Source organism: Suricata suricatta, chromosome 1, assembly GCF_006229205.1.
Source record: "Suricata suricatta isolate VVHF042 chromosome 1, meerkat_22Aug2017_6uvM2_HiC, whole genome shotgun sequence".
Classification (NCBI taxonomy): domain Eukaryota; kingdom Metazoa; phylum Chordata; class Mammalia; order Carnivora; family Herpestidae; genus Suricata; species Suricata suricatta.
In genome coordinates this window covers 49,716,504-49,733,289 of record NC_043700.1, presented here as the reverse complement: position 1 = coordinate 49,733,289, position 16,786 = coordinate 49,716,504, and the positions used below count along the sequence as shown (strand labels likewise).

The window sequence follows — 16,786 nt, the reverse complement described above, 5'->3', positions numbered from 1 at the left end:
AAAATCAAAGAAGACATGCTATAATATGGTCATTAATGAAAGTTCTGGCAGTGAAATGTAATAGAAGACTTGGAGCTGTGGCTTAGCATTGTGTCTAGTCTGGAGTGGTCTGGATTGGCAATTCAATTTTAATACAGTCCTGACAGAGAAGTGTAATTGAAGACCCTTCTGAGAAAGTTTGGATTCCAAAAGATCATCAAAGACCACAGAACGACTGGGCAGTAATGACTCCTGATGTGAATGTCATTGTTTCATTGTGAGGGGTTACTGGTAGGAGTTCAAATATGAGTTGCTAAATCATACATTCAAAATTTAAAGTCCACACAATGTAAACTTACGCCAGCCAGAAGTTCTCTACATCTGAAATTTGCAAATCCTGAAATTTCACCCTCTGACCATGGTTTCCTTTTCCCAACCTTTTACACTAAACCTGCCCTGCTCAAGTAGACTCTGAGTCCCTGCTAGCCTTCTTTATCTCACTTCCTTTCCTGCCCAGGCCCGTGCGCTGGCCAGTAGCTTCCATGACACTCTAGTGTTCACTCCTTCACCTGTATGAAGGCAGGGACTGGGTTCCACTAGTCTTTGTAGCCCCAGAGTTGAGCACAGTGACTGGAACATAATAAATATCTGATAAATACATGTGAATGAAATAGAATAGTCTAATCCAACCCTCTTATTTTATGGGAGGAAACCAAGATGCAAGACAACGTGCCTAAAATCAAACAGCTGGTGAGTGGCAGACTGGGAAGGAAATCCATTTCCTTGGAACTTTCTTTTTTGTATGTTTATTTATTTTGAGAGAGAGAGAGAGAGAGAGCGAGCAAGAGCAAGTGGGGAAGGGACAGAGAAAATGAACCTGAGCTCATGACCTGAGTTGAAAACAAGACTCAGACGCTCCTTCTTGTAACTTTCTGATCAGTGCTCTTTCTACTGCCAATGCTTCCTTCCTCGTCACTTATTAAATCTAGTTTCGTTTTTATTTTTTGAGATAGAATAGATGGGGAACAGGAAGAAAGTGAAAAGCCAGTTCATCTACACATACCAGCTAATGGCCCTGGACGTGTCTCTTCATCTGGCCTCTGCTCTCCACTTCCTCCATCTGCTCATCCTCAGAGGCATGGAGGCGTAGGTGACTAGACCCAGGAAAGATGTGGTAGTTCCTTCCTCTGCTGGTTTTCTGCTGCATTTTTAATCAGTTTCTTCTTAGTGAAAAGTCTCTGGTCCCTTGATTTACATTCACTTTTTCTCCTTGATTTCAGAGAAAGAGAGAGAGAGAGAGAGAGAGAGTGTGTGTGTGTGTGTGTGTGTGTGTGTGTGCACGTGCACGCACGTAAATGCGTGCATATGTGTGTCCCTCAGGGTTTTGTTTCTAAGGAACAATGAAAATCTATTTTCCACAGCTTTCAACTTGAGAATATTTCTTATCCTAAGACTTAAGAGGACATTCTGTCATTATCAGTGTCAAAGATGAAAAGAGCCAGACACAAGTTAAAGTGGTCAGGACAGATTGTAATCAGTAATACACTATTGCAGTAGCTCGGGAGGGTCCAGAGTGAATGGAGCTCAAGTTCACTTTGTTCAGAGGTGACTGGACATTTCCAAGGGAGAATGGGAGAATAGGGAGGGGGCTTGCACAGAGTCAAGGAAGTGAAAAGTTACTAATGCTTAGTCAGTGTGAATGCTATTAGGGGACAGCTGTGTCTATTAGGGGACAGTTATCAAAGTTAAGATTCTATCCTCCCACAGACCAGAAGACAGGGACCCCATCTTTCCTGAGGATTGTATTTCGAAGGAGTGGCTTTTAGGTCTGTGAGAAATTCACTCCTGAGTTGTAGGAGATGCATATCCATCCAAAGGAACAGAGGAAGGATTCACAATTGTAAGCCCCTTTTAGCAAATGCTCTATAGAGGCTGATGGGGGCCTATCATCAGGTGTTGGCTAGAACAAACAGTAAATTCTTTTAAAAAATTGTTTTCAATGTTTATTTATTTTTGAGAGACAGAGAGAGCGTGAGCTGAGGAGGGGCAGAGAGAGAAGGAGACACAGAATTCGAAGCAGGCTCCAGGCTCTGTGCTGACAGCTCAGAGTCCCCGATGTGGGACTCAGACCTCTGAACCGTGAGATCATGACCTGAGCTAAAGTCAGACACTCAACAGACTGAGCCACCCAGGTGCCCCAAACAGTAAATTCTTTTGGTTGCCTTGAGCTTTTGTGTTTTAAGGGGGCTAAGGGTCATCCTAGGGATGTGGTCTTGAGCTGTTAGAAATCAAGTTAGTGTGTATTCAAGGGTTCAGAGTGCGGGGTGAGGGGAAGAGGGGGTTGGATGAAACTACTTGTGCGGAGTCATAGTTTTTATTATAGGCCAAGGCTGAGGCCTGGTCAGGAAGGCCCAGACGACCTGCCTGGAGTCTGACCAAGGGGAGACTTTTTGTTATCATTACCAAGGAAACATATTTTTTAAATGGGCCTCATCCTTTGTGCCATCAAATTTTAAATCTGAAAACTGAATATGGCCACATATCTATGTGGCTCACACTTGACATTCCTCTACTCATTCCCTTCTTTCTCTCCTTTGTAATATTCCCAGTCATATTAGTTTCTCACTAGACCATATGCTTTTTTAAACTGACAGGTCCATAGCCTATTTATCTCAGGGCTTCCTCCCCTCTCAGAGCTCCTCACTGTGTCAGGTGCCTAGAAGACCCTCAGCAAATGTTAATGAAATAAAGGAACAATTAAAAAAAAAAAAGGCATAACCATGTCTGTCATCAGTTCCAAAAGGCCAGAAGGTAAAGTTGGGGAAGCAAAGTGAGGGAAGTTCTGATGCACTACTAATTGAAAAGGATTTATTTTAGACCAATAATATCCTTGTGGGCACCCCCCACCACCATCACCAAAGATAGTTATTTGCCTTGTTTTCAAAAGAACTGAAGAGAGTTCATTCTGAGAGGGAGAGAGGGAGGGGGGGAAGGGGAGAGAGAAAGAAAGAGAGAGAGAGAAAGGAAAGAAGGAAGGAAGAAAGAAAAGAAAAAAAAGACAGTGTTATTACCCATCCTGGCCATTGGTAGGAAAATTGACTCTGTTTGGAGTAAAATAACATTTTTTCCCATATGTGTGTTTAGTGTTAGAGGGAATCCTGATGTCCTTTAGCTAACATTAAGCTACCAGGGAGGCCTCAACAGGTCATATTAGCACATGCTACTAGTCACATAGGCATGGGATGGTCACTTTTATCTTACCTGCAAAATCAGGATAGCAATTCCTACAGACCCCAGGTATTCTAAGCATCAAGTAATGTTTATGAAATAAAGCTGCAAACTGTAAGGTGCCATGGAAATATAAGGTGAGGATGAGGTTTAGGTTTCTATTATAGCTGAGTGTGTTGTTGGAATGAGGATACGTTCAACCGAAGCCGTATCTTCTCATTGTTTTAGTCACGCGGGAAAAGGGGAAGTTAAGGCACACATAAGAGAAGCTAGCAGGTTCCCGTGCAGGAGAAAATGATGGGGGAGGACTAATAAAGCCAAGCTCTGATGATCTGTGCTTTAACCACTATTTTCTCTTCTGAGGAAATGGGAGAAAAGCTTGAATGGGCAGCTATGAGCTGAATTGTGTCCTCCCCAAATTCATATGTTGAAGTTCTAACCCCCAGTCCCTCAGAATGTGCATTTGGAGATAAGGTCTGTTAAGAGGTAATTAGAGTTAAATGAGGTCATTGGAGTGGGCTCTAATGCAATATGACTAATGTCTTTATAAGACGAGGACAGTGGGACACAGACACTCTCAGAGGGAAGACCATGTGAGGACATAGGAAAAGACAGCCACCTGCAAGCCAAAGAGAGAGGCTGCAGGGAAAATCAACCCTGCCAACACCTTGATCTTGGACTTCTAGCCTCCAGAACTGTGAGAAAATAAACCTCTGCTGTTTAAGGCCCCCGGTCTGGTATTTTGTTATGGTGGCCTTAGCAAATTAATACAGATGGTCATCCTTTTATTTAAAGACAAAAATGTAAACTATATAACACCAAAGATTAAGAAATAATTGACAAGAACAACCCAGAGGACTCCAGTGTCCCGTACTCTTCCATCATGGTTCTCCATGTGACATGACTCATCTCTGTCTCGTGTTTGAGCCACAGCTCATCAGTTTGTCCTCATAGCTTCCCCACCCAGACAGTAGCCATTATCCTGACATGGGCTTCCATGCCCGGCCACCACGGGAGAAGATCAATGAAGGAACCTGGGGAATACTGTGGACTAAGCAGGCTGGACCCCTAGGTCCATACTACTGTATCAGAAGGCATTCCCCGGGGACAGCAATGGCCCCAGGCAGAGAGATGCCGCCTGCTCGCTGTGTGGGTCAAATTGTACCCTGTGGCTATCTAGAATTCTTCCACAGCCTGGTCAACTCAGGGGAAGAATGTGGAGCCCTGCCTCAGCACTTATCAACTGTGTGCCGTCAGGCAATGTCCTGAACCTCTCTGAGCTTCAGTTTTCCTACCTATAAAATGAAAATTACTAACCTCACATGCTATGGAGAGGATTAAATGAAATTATGTCATTATTTAAAATTCATAAAGCAGCCAGCACAGGCTTAACACACAGCCGGCTATGTCTCAAGTATTGATAAAATTGGAAACAGGGCATTGCGTTTACAGTTATGCTGGGCACCTTCTCTGAGTCCTAGGACCGTCCCTATAAATTTGAACTGTTTGTGATGGTAAGAAATGTAGATTCCATCTGTTCCTAGGAGGATTGCCAAGGCCTTTGCTGTGACCTTTTTTATAGACTCCAGGAAAGGGCATTTTGACAGTCCATCTCATTCCCAGGTGTCCTGTACAGGGACCCTAGAAAGGCAGTCTGGAATACTGGAAGATGCCCCTACGGGCATGGAGACTGATTTCTACAGCTGGCTTTTGCACTGCCTTTGATGACAGCCTCCTCCTGCTTATTGTCACCCCCTTGTTGGCAGAGACTACAGATCATTTTTAGGTGTGGGCAATGTTTCTTAAACTTTGTGCAGGACATTTATATCAGAATTTCAGGGGGAGTGGGCACGGGGAAACATGCAGATTCCCAGGCTCCTCCCCAAACCCATGGAATCAGAACCTCTGGGAGCCTAAGCTTGTTCCCCTAGCCCCCAGGTGACTGAAGCTGCAGGCGCTGTCACCTTGAGTGAGTGCTCAGCTAACGGTGGCTAGCATATGTATGTGACGGGGAGGTGAGGCAACAATAGTTATTGAGCATTTACTATGTTCCAGGCCCTTATATGCTGTATATGCTTCCTATGGATGCTGTAACACATTACCACAAACTTAGTGGCTTAAAACAACACACTTTTATTCTCTTACAGTTCTGGAAGTCGGAAGTCTGAATCATTTTCACTAAGGTAACATCAAGGTGCTTGTGGGCAGAGCCATACTCTTTCAGAGGCTCCTCGCCTTTTTAACCTTCTACAGCTGCATCCCTGGCTTGGAGCTCCCGCCTCCACCTTCAAAGCCCTTGCTTCAGTAGCCACATCACCTTCTTCCTCTGTAGTCAACTCTCCCTCTGCCTCCCTCCTATAAGGATACTTATGATTTAATTTAGGGCCCATGAAAATCATCCAGGATAATCTCCCAATCTTTTTTTAAAATTTATTCTGAGAGAGACAGAGGTAGCGTGAGTGGGGGAGGGGCAGAAAGAAAGAGAGAGAAATTTCCTGATGGAGGGCTCAAACTCACAAAACTGTAAGATCATGACCTGAGCCAAAACCAAGAGTCAGACGCTTAACCTAATGGGCCACCCAGGTGCCTGTTGGATAATAATCCCATCTTAAGATCTTTGACTTAATTACTGTTGGTTTGCAATTGGTCCCCATACATGGAGGGCAAGGAGAGACCAAAGAAAGAGGCAGACCATTCCAGATTGGTAGATGAAGGTACAATAAACAAGGGAAATTCACACAGGACTTGCATCAGGCAGCTGCAAGACCAGTGGATCTCCATACTTGCCTACCAGAAACTTAAAAGTTTAAACAGAGGCCTTAACTGGGTTCAATCACATATACTATCCAGATGGTCTCAAAAACACATTGCTCTCTCAGGGCTGCATTCTTGAAAACACCGTTGTGGAAATGGTGGCAGAATGTACATTCCAAGCACATGGGAGGGGTGAGGGGCTGGGGCCAGCTGGTGGGTCACATCCTCTCAATGGCTGCCTCCAATAATCACATCTGTCAAGTCTCTTTTGCCATTTAAGGTAACATTCACAGGTTCCAGGGATTAGATATGTGGGAGCCATCGTACGATGTAATTATTTTTTAATCCGCAAGCCAAAACTACGAGGTGGTTTGTATTATCCCCATTTTTCAGATGAGGGAACAGTCCATTTTTAAAATGACTTGTTGCAAACCACACAGCTGGCAGAGGAATTGGGGTCTGTACCCAAGACTGTCTGGTTTTAAGACCTGTGATTCTTGCTTGGCATCAGATTGAACTATAATACCTGCCAAAGGAATCCTACCCGCCACAGCCTGTCAGTGTTTCAGATGTCTAAGGCGGCCATTAAAGTGTCCCAACATGATGCCATTCTCAGCCTCTTTCCCAAATACAGGTGAGAAGCCCAGCTCCTGAATTTGAGCGAGTTATTGGGAGACAGGGATAAGTCAGCTCCTCACCAAATTCTTGGAACACCTGAGAAGACATAGGTGATTGCCAAACAGCCCTCTGGGCTGCTTCTTGAGACAGGAGCAGCTACTTACACTTAGAGGCCTCATTGTTCTGCACAATTTAAGTGAAAAAGATCATATAGCAAAAGCATTAGGCTAGGTCTCAAAGACAGCCTTAAAAAGGCATATGCAGGATGTGTTAACTAACCTTACTGTGGTCATCGTTTCACAATATATACTTTCATCAAGTCATAGGCTATATGTCATCAATAACTCAGTAAAGTTGTTTGGGGAGGGACCATCTTTTTATTAGATAACATCTCTGAGGTTGTTATGATTCTGTGATGCTCAGCCAAGTGCAAAAACAGGACCTGGAGTGAAGGGGAAGAACTGTTGAATAGTGACTGTAGAGACGATCAGGAGCATGTAGTTATTGGAATGTCTGTAAGTTAGCACTATGGAAACACAATGACAAATGCTCCTCATAGAAGACTAGTGAGGTAGAGATACGTAAATAGGGGAAACATATGAGTTGAGAGAAGATAAGAAAAGGGATATCTAGCCTTACTGTAGGGGGAAAAAAGTAAAAATAGAATATTAGACCTTCTATAACATAGATATAACTTAATTCCAATATCCAGTTTGTAATAAAATAGTGTCCTCAAAAAGGAGAGAGAGTAAACTCTTCTATTCCAATCAAAGTGTAGGAAGGAATCCCAAGTTGGATATTTTAACCTTTAAACAGAAGATAGTCTTCACTTAGTGTTCTCTCATTTCTAAAAAGGTTGTGCATAGTAAGTTAAATCACTCTAAAGCAAAACCACCTTTAAGTTCTGGTCAATGGCTTATTTATACATACTTGATAAATAAAAGAATTAGGATGGTTCTCTAAAGTTAATTACAGTGGGATTCATCCTGCGTTCTAAGTTTCTATATTTAGATGGACTTGAATATTCAATTCTTACTCTCTTATCAGTACCCTCAGATTACCTTTATGTGGACCCAAAATCAGTCCAAAGTTTTCAAATCTATCCATGATCCTAACTACCCATCTTATTCAGATCCCACCTTCCTGGAGGAGTCACATATAAAACCATGAAGAGCAAATAGAAGTTTTTCTCAACAGGACAGCTCATCAGGAAAAAGCTAGTGTATGAGAACAGAGGAGAGGCAATGAACAAAGCACTACAGAAAAGAATAAAGGTCATTCTAACCTTTTGTATCAAAAGGAATCAGGACTAGGGTGGTAGCAGATAGTCACCAAAGGTTGAAGGCAATCTGTTTATTACTTGATGTTTGCTTTTGTGTATCATTTTGTCCCTAAAGGTGAACTCATCAAAGTTCCTAACATACACTGACTCAGTGCCAATTTCCCATTGCACCTTTCCTTGTATGCTGTTTGAGTCTACAGACGTGAAATGTAGCCCTACCTCAGACTGATCACAAAAACAGTACTAGGGGAGCCTGGTGGCTCAGTTGGTTAAGCACCTCGCTCTTGGTTTCTGTTCTGGTCATGATTTCACGATTTAAGAGTTCGAGCCCACATTGGGTTCCATGCTGTAAGTGTGGAGCCTGCTTGGGATTCTGTCTCTCTGCCCCTTCCTGCTTGCTCTCTCTCACTCAGTTCTAGCTGAAATAAAGCTCTAAGTATAAAGAAACCATTCTCAGCCTTTTAGCACAAGACACCTATAATTGTCTATTTTTAAAACAATAAATATTTATTTAGAGAGAGAGGGTGCAAGTGAGGGAGGGGCAGAGAGGGAGAGAGAGAGAGAGAAAGAGAGAATTCCAGGAGGGGCAAAGGAAGAAGAACAGAGAGAGAGAGAAGGAGGGCTTCTCCAAAGTGGGGCTCAGGCTCACCCAATGTGGGACTGGAAATCATGAACCCTGAGATCATGACCTGAGCCAGAGTCAGATGCTTAATGACTGAGCCACCCAGGTGCCCCTAAAACAACAAATATTTAAAAATATTTAAAAAGCCGACAAACTATTATGTCCCTAGCAGCTTGGTCAGACTCAAGTCAGGTCATCTGGGCCTTCCTGACCAGGCCTCAATCTTGGCCTATAAAAACTCCGCACAAATAGTTTCATCCAACCCCCTCTTCCCCTCACCCCGCACTCTGAACCCTTGAATACACACTAACTTGATTTCTAACAGCTCAAGACCACATCCCTAGGATGACCCTTAGCCCCCTTAAAACACAAAAGCTCAAGGCAACCAAAAGAATTTACTGTTTGGGGCACCTGGGTGGCTCAGTCTGTTGAGTGTCTGACTTTAGCTCAGGTCATGATCTCACGGTTCTTGAGTTTGAGCTCCACATGGGTCTCCACACTGACAGTGCGGAGCTTGCTTGGAATTCTCTCTCTCTGCTTGTATATGCGCTCGCTCTCTCTTTCAAAGTAAATAAAAACTTTAAAAAAATAATACATAAATAGTTTGGTTGAGGGGAAAAGGAGACAAAGTCTAGTACCCACACAGGTGAGAAGTCTACCTACTTAGAGATTTTTGTTTATAAGGCTGGGACCCTGAAAGCCACACCTTATTTGGTAATCCAGGGGAAAAATACTTTCTCTCTTGAGATATTAAGGAAACCTGTCTCTCTTGCCCTTTCCTTTAAATGAAAGGGAGACAAATAGGTTTAAGAATTTGCATCTTACCCTCACACAGGTTTAGGACCAGAATGTATATTGTTTGAGGATCCTGGAAGCACCAAGCTGAAAATTTAGTTTAAAGACATTCTGGATTGCTAATATATCAGGTGCCTGTGAAAACAAATGTAAATATTCACTTGAGGATTACACCTTAAACCCAAGTCAAAGAACTACTATTCCAGAAAGGCTCCATGGAACACAATCTCACCATGGTAAATTTTATAATTTATGACACACGAGGAAACAGTCACTTGAGCAACAAACAGTCAGGGGAAAGAAGAAACAGTAGAAGCATTCACAAAAGACTGAAGATGTTACAAAACAAAGCAAAATCTTGTAATGTATTGATTGAAAAAAATGGGGTGTTAGAAGTATGGCCTTGGAGCAATTAAGAAAGCATTCTGCCAGACCCGCCGTGAGACCTGCCGTGATTTATAGAACCAGACAAAAATTACGGACTATCTGCTCAACACTCTACAAAGACATGCTAAGATATGGACATAAAATCTTAACTGATATTTAGACAAGATAATATTTACAAGCAATTACTTTAGCAAACTACCTAATGTAAACAACAGTTCTGCATTAAAAATCTTTCCTCCAAGACCCTCAGGGAATCTGTTATTTGATTGTCTACCATAAAATTGCATACCATAAAATTTCGACAAGACTTAATTCTGTTGTCCCTTTGTCTTAACATTTTTGGAGATCCAGCAGATGACCTGCTACTCAGAGCTTGCTGCTCGACTCCTGAGCGGGGGACATTTTGGCAGCATGCCAAAAGATCTTTGTACTTCTTGACCTTCTCACCTGGGAGGCCATCACAGACCAGATAATCCAAGTTGTTGCAGTGATAGGTATTACCGGTCAAAACTCCTGAAATTGGCCATGAGATCATTGAAGCTGAGTGGTGAGTACATGGGGAGTTCATCATAAGCTGTCTCTACTTTTGTATGCATTTGAAATTTTACATAATGACTTTAAAAACAGAATCTGCTGTAGAACACTCCTCTCAACAACAGCAAAGTGTATATTCTTCTCCAGTGCACGTGGAATATTCTCCAGGGTGGACTATATGTTAGCCCATAAAACAAACCTTCATAAATTTATAATGATTGAAATAATACACGTATGTTCTCTGGCCACAGTGGAATTAAATTAGAAGTCAATAACAGAGTAATTTGGAAACCTTCCAAATAGGTGAAAACTAAACAATACAATACTAAATAACCAATAGATCAAAGTATAAGTAGTAATGGAAATTAAATAAATATTTTGAGATAAATGAGAATGAAATACAACATACCAAAACTTATGCAGTTAAGGAAGTGTCTGGAGGGAAATTTATGAGCTGTAAATGTCTATATGAAAAAAAGAAAAGCTCTCTCACCAATTACCTAAACTTCCATCCTGAGACACTGGAGATATGAGAAACTAAACTGAAGGCAAGCAGAAGGAAGGAAATAATAAATATTAGAACAGATATTAATGAAATAGAGAACACAAAAACAAAAGGAAAAAAGCAATGAAAACCTACACTCCTAGCCAATCCAGGCCGTACTAAATGTGTGGGCTAATTACATCCTTAACACAGCTCCCAGAATGGACAGAAATGCACACAGAATCACCAGGATAGCCTGTCTCTTCGGAGAGTCAGTAAATGCAGCAGGAAAATCTTTCAAATCAATACAGTTCCGGTTTTGATGGTTGCTAGAAGTTATAAAGAACATAAACGAATAAGATAAAGCATCGCAAAGACTCCCCAAAGTGCAAAAAAGTTTAAGAAATAATGCCAAAGATCTAATGCTTTAAATGTGCTGGCCCTTTAGGGAAAACTTTCTGACTGAGAGAAATAAAATGTGTAATCTGCCTGGGAGAATCAAGCTACAAATTATGGACTGTAACCACCTGTACTTGTATTTTAAATAGTTTAAAGAAATCAGTCTTTCTAGAAGCATCCAGTAGTTTCCTTGCTGGGAAAGGAGATTTCCAAATAAAAGACTTAAAAAGTTAATTTAGTTATTAACATTGATTAAAAGGTATATATTTTCAAAGCAATCTGAATACATTTAATATCTCTAGCTGTACACTTAAAATGGTTAAGATGATCTTTTAAAAGGTATGTATTACCTAATTAGTATAAAACTTTAAAAACTAAAACAGTGTATTAAGTAAATCATTACAGAAATGTAAAAAAAAGTATACCTGCTTTCCACCAGTTAACCATTTCTTTCTCGAAAAACTTTGGATCAGAAAAAGAAAAGATGCAGCTTTAGTTTGATAACAAAGAAATTTCTATTGAGAAGTTACAAGGAATAAAGAAATGGCAATCAGCATCAAGTCAACAATTAATAATCAGATAATGATTCTACAAAAACCATTCTGTGTTAACATTTTAAGTAAAATTTTAAGAGCACCAATATTACTCAATAAAAATAAATATATGAAAATGATATAAAAATCCATGTTCCAAGTTCATTTAATAATCCTAATTATGAATTTTGGTTTAAAAGTTATGTAGCTTCTCTATGATTTTATGAGAATGTGCAATGTAGTTTAAATAGAACATTTTAGTTTATGCAAGACTTTGGGTATCTTACCACATGCTTAACTAAATAGAATATTCTAAATTCCTTATACATATCAGACATTACCATTACTTACACAAAATATTTAAGACTGTAAATGTAGGGGCACCTGGGTGGCTCAGTCAGTTAAGTGTCTGACTTCGGCTTACGTCATGAACTCATGGTTTGTGGGTTCGAGCTCCACATCAGGCTCTGTGCTGACACCTCAGAGCCCAGAGCCTGCTTCGGATTCTGTGTCTCTGTCTCTCTCTCTGCCCCTCCCTGGCTTGCACTCTGTCTCTTGTTCTCTCTCAGAATGAGTGAGAGTTGCAACAACTAACGGCTGCATGTAAGACACTGCAAATTATGTGAGCCTCTAGAATCACTCCACCTTTACTGCCTGGGTCAGTTTTTAACTGTTATATTTCTTTTACAAATTTTTAATAAAAACAGTGACTAAATTTTCTTCAAATATCCTGATTCTTAATTAGCTTGAGACCTTTAAGTTATCAACTGAGGTAATTAGGGAGTAATCTTTATGTATCTGGAAATTTTTCAAAGGAAGAATTTCAAACTTATAAATAAAGAGAAAATAAGGTACATGCTCATCTTGTTTTGGCCTATGTCTTCTTGTCCATATAAACACATGTATCTTCAAAAATGCTGATTTGAAGGGGCACATGCACCCTGATGTTTATAGCAGCATTATTGACAATAGCCAAAGTATGGAAAGAGCCCAAATGTCCACTGACTGATGAATGAGTAAAGAAGATGTGGTGTATATATATATATATATATATATATATATATATATATATACACACACACACAATGGAATATTACTCAACAAAAAGAATAAATCTTGCCATTTGCAACAACGTGGATGGAACTAGAGTGTATTGTGCTAGGTGAAATAAGTCAGAGGAAGATAAATATCATATGATTTCACTCATATGTGGAGTTTGAGAAATAAAACAGATGAACATAGGGGAAGGGAAGGGAAAAAAGATTACAAAAAAGAGGGAGGCAAACCATAAAAGACTTAAATTAAGAGGACAAATTGAGGGTTTCTGGAGGGGTGTTGGGTGGGGGAGACGGGAAAACGGGTTATGGACATTAAGGAGGGCACTTGTTGGGATGAACACTGGGTGTTGTATGTAAGTGATGAGTCACTGGGTTCTACTCCCGAAACCATTATTGCACTATCTGTGGACTAACTTGGATTTAAATAAAATTTAAAAATGAAAAGAAAATCATTAAAAATAAATAAATAAAATAAAATGTTTAAAAAATTAAGAAAACAAATACATGTATCTTTATGACAATGAAGATAGTAAAAACTGATCTATTATGAACATTACCTAGTAACATGCCTGATAAGATTTATTATGTTTATAAGATTAGAGTCTCAAACAGTTAAATAGCATCAGCATTTAAACATTATCTGAGCACAAATCCATTCCAGGCAAGTTGTGGAGGAGCCCTGGGAAGTAAGAGGTGATCAGCCATCAGGGCCTGCGGGGAGGGGTCCCCACCGTGAGGATACAGCACCTGTACTGGATTAGCCATGGGACTTTGCAGGGTAGGGCGCTGCCCAGGACAAGCCCGTACCTCCTGGTGAGCTTCGCCACAATGAGGAAATGATAAGCCCCTGGGTGATTCTTCAGAGGACTGTGAGGTCCCAGCTGAGAGCTTGCACTTTCTCTCCCAGGTGACTTGTGATTCACTTTCTGGGCCAGCTGTAGAGCCCCTAGAGATTGGCCCGACCCTAGGGCGTGCTCTGGCTTTCGGAAAAGACTACTAACATTTGTACACACTTGGATTCCCCTTTTGGATTCCCGGCTTTATGCAAATTCTTAATGTTTGTAATATTACCTTCGAGCACTATTGTTATATATATGAATATATATAACAATATATATATATAAATATATGAAGCTATTTAATAATGCAGCCAAGATAATGGACATTTCTTGTTTTCTTATACCTTTGCTTTTATCTTAATAAATTAACTATACTCTTCGGTTTTAATTAAAAGACTTTTTGTTAAATTTTTTAAATGTTTTTTATTTATTTTTCAGAGGCAAAGAGAGACTGTGTGAGCAGGGGAGGGTCAGAGAGAGAGGGAGATACAGAATCCGAAGCAAGCTCCAGGCTCTGAGCTAGCTGTCAGCCCAGAGCCTGATGTGGGGCTTGAACCCACGAACCGTGAGATCATGACCTGAGGTGAAGCTGGACACTTAACTGATTGAGCCACCCAGGCTCCCCGACTTTATTATTATAGCATTTTTAAGTTTACAGAGAATTCATGGGGCACCTGCATGGTTCAGTTAGTTATGTGTCTGACTCTTGGTTTCCAACCTAGAGAATGACATCAGTGCACTCCACAGACAGAGGCTCCCTTTATCGAACAGTTCTTTTAGCTTACCAGGCAGGATTCTGGAGCCATTTACCAATTAAAGTATTTATATCTATACGTACATTTCCCAAACACAGAAATGTGAAACCGGTTGATAGAAGTGTCAAAACCAAATTGGCTAATCTAGTGGGTGAAACTGAAATGTTTTGGTCTCTTTCTTCTTTACTCATGAGAATTCATTCCTCTGTGCAAAACAAACAAAAACCGCTGAATCCTTATGAAATAGCTCCTAGAAGGCCCTGCATTTTAATGTTATATCCCCATTAGAGAACACTACTTGGGGTGACAATATATTTTAGTTTTCCTGGGACAGTCCTGATTTATGCTGTTGTTGTGTGATGGTTAATTTTCTGTGTCAATTTGACTGGGCAACAAGAAGCCAAAGTAGTTGGTTAAACATTATTTTGAGTGTGTCTGTAAAGGTGTATGTCTGGATGAGATTAAGAATTGAGTGTGCAGACTGGGTATAGCAGATTGCTCTTTCTGCTCTGGGTGGGCCCCATCCAATCAGTTGAAGGCCTCAATCCAGCTAAAAGGCAACTGAGGCAGAATTTGCTCTTTTGGTCTTTTCCTGCCCTCGCACTGGCTCTCCTGGAGCTCAGGCCTTTGGATTCAAACTAGAACTACGCCATCTGATCTTGGATTTCCAGCCTGCTGACTGCAGATTTGGGATTTTCCAACCTCCATAACCATGGAAGCCAACTTCTTACAATAATTAATTAATAATAAATAAACAAATAAATATTCTATTAATTCTGTTTCTCTGGAAACCCCTAGAACATTATTCCAGTGTAATTATTCCTAACCCCCTCCTCCATTTCACTCTCAAAAGTGTCCCCGTTTGGAAGATAGATTATATGACCACCCTAACTCTTGGCTGTCACATTCTGATGTCATCAGCACAGGCTGCCCCAGTACAGATAGCATCCCCCTGAGCTATGGAAGGATCAAGACAAGACATCTCATTTTGGGTCCAGCTTGCCCCTTGCTGGCCAAAGCCCTCATCATAGGCAAACTGGAGCCCGGGACTGCACACAGGACTGAGGGGAGACGACCAGAGCTGCCTTGGGATATGGATGGAAGCCAAGAGTGGGACTCAAAAGGGAGAGGCTCACCGCTGTCATCTGAATGGTTGTGCAGGAAGCCACAAGCCCAATCAGCCTGGGATCCAAGGTGTCTGAACACAGATCCTCCTCCTGTCTTTACTGGGACTTACCTGCAACTTGCTCCAACTTTTTAGGCTCTTGTTTCTTGATCTTCTGTAGAGGGCCAATAGCAGAAAGACAAAAGAATAGTATTGACTAGATTGGTTAGATGTCCCTGAGGCCAGAGAGTAATTAAGCTCTTGACCTCCAGAGCCAGACTGTCTGACTTTGAATCACAGCTCTGCCACCCACTGGCTATGTTCGGGGAGAGTTACAGAATCTCACCAGGCTTGAGTTTCCGTATCTGTAAAATGGGGATGGTGATGATAATTGTATCAGCCTTATGAGATTTGGCAGAGGAGGAGGGGAGGGGAGAATGTGGAGTTAGTGTTTAATGCGGACGGAGTTCCAGTCTTGCCAGTTGAAAATGCTCTGGAGATGGATGGTGGTGATGGCTGCATAACAGTGTGGATGTAACTGATGCCGTGGAAGTGTACACTTAAAAATGGTTAAGATAGTGGCACCTGGGTGGCTCCATCGGTTAAGTGTCTAACTCTTGGTTTCGGAGTGGGGCTCTGTGCCAACAGTGCAGACTACTTGGGATTCTCTTTCTCCCGGTCTCTCTCTGCCCTCCCCTTACTTGCACTAAACAAATAAATAAATAAAATAATGGCTAAGATGGCAAATCATATGTTATGCATATTTTACCACAATTAAAAATCATTTATAAAAACAGAGCACAAAAGTATAATGTAAGTGAACTAAGTCAGAGAAAGACAAATACCCTATGATCTCACTTATGTATGGAATTTAAGAAACAAAACAAATGAGCCAAGTAAAGAATAGAGAGAGAGGCAAACCAAGAAATGGACTCTTAACTATAGAGGACAAGCTAATGTTTGCCAAAGGGGAGGTGGGTAGGAGAATGGTGGAGATAAGGGATGGGAATTGAAGAGTACACATGTCATGATGAAAAATAAAATTTAATTAAATGAAAAAAAAAAAACTTTAAAACTTTTTTGAAAAAGGTTAGGGGAGGAATACTGAGCTCATTTCTAAGCCACCCCTGAAACAGTGCCTAGCACCCCATGAGCTTTCCCTGAAGGCTTGATCGTCATATCATTAGCTGGCTGATATGAAGAAACTTTGCTTGACTCGTGGGCTTCATTCCCCCTACCCACAAACTGAAGTCATGGCAAGAATTAGAAATAAAGTAGATACAACTATTTGACATGCAGTCCTATCCTTAATAAATGGTAATAGCTCATTACCATTTATTAAGATAGCTGTTAGCTCAGAAACCACTGGGGTGTGAAGCTGACTAGGGCTGCTGGTAACCCACCCTGCAGATAA

The 16,786-nt window shown here is 41.1% G+C and overlaps 1 long non-coding RNA gene across 1 annotated transcript in view; it reads left to right on the top strand.

The window, feature by feature from the left end:
• LOC115290858 overlaps window positions 1-16,786 on the top strand; it is a 64,246-nt gene that overhangs the window by 7,121 nt on the left and 40,339 nt on the right. The gene's annotated exons all lie outside the window — the stretch shown is intronic.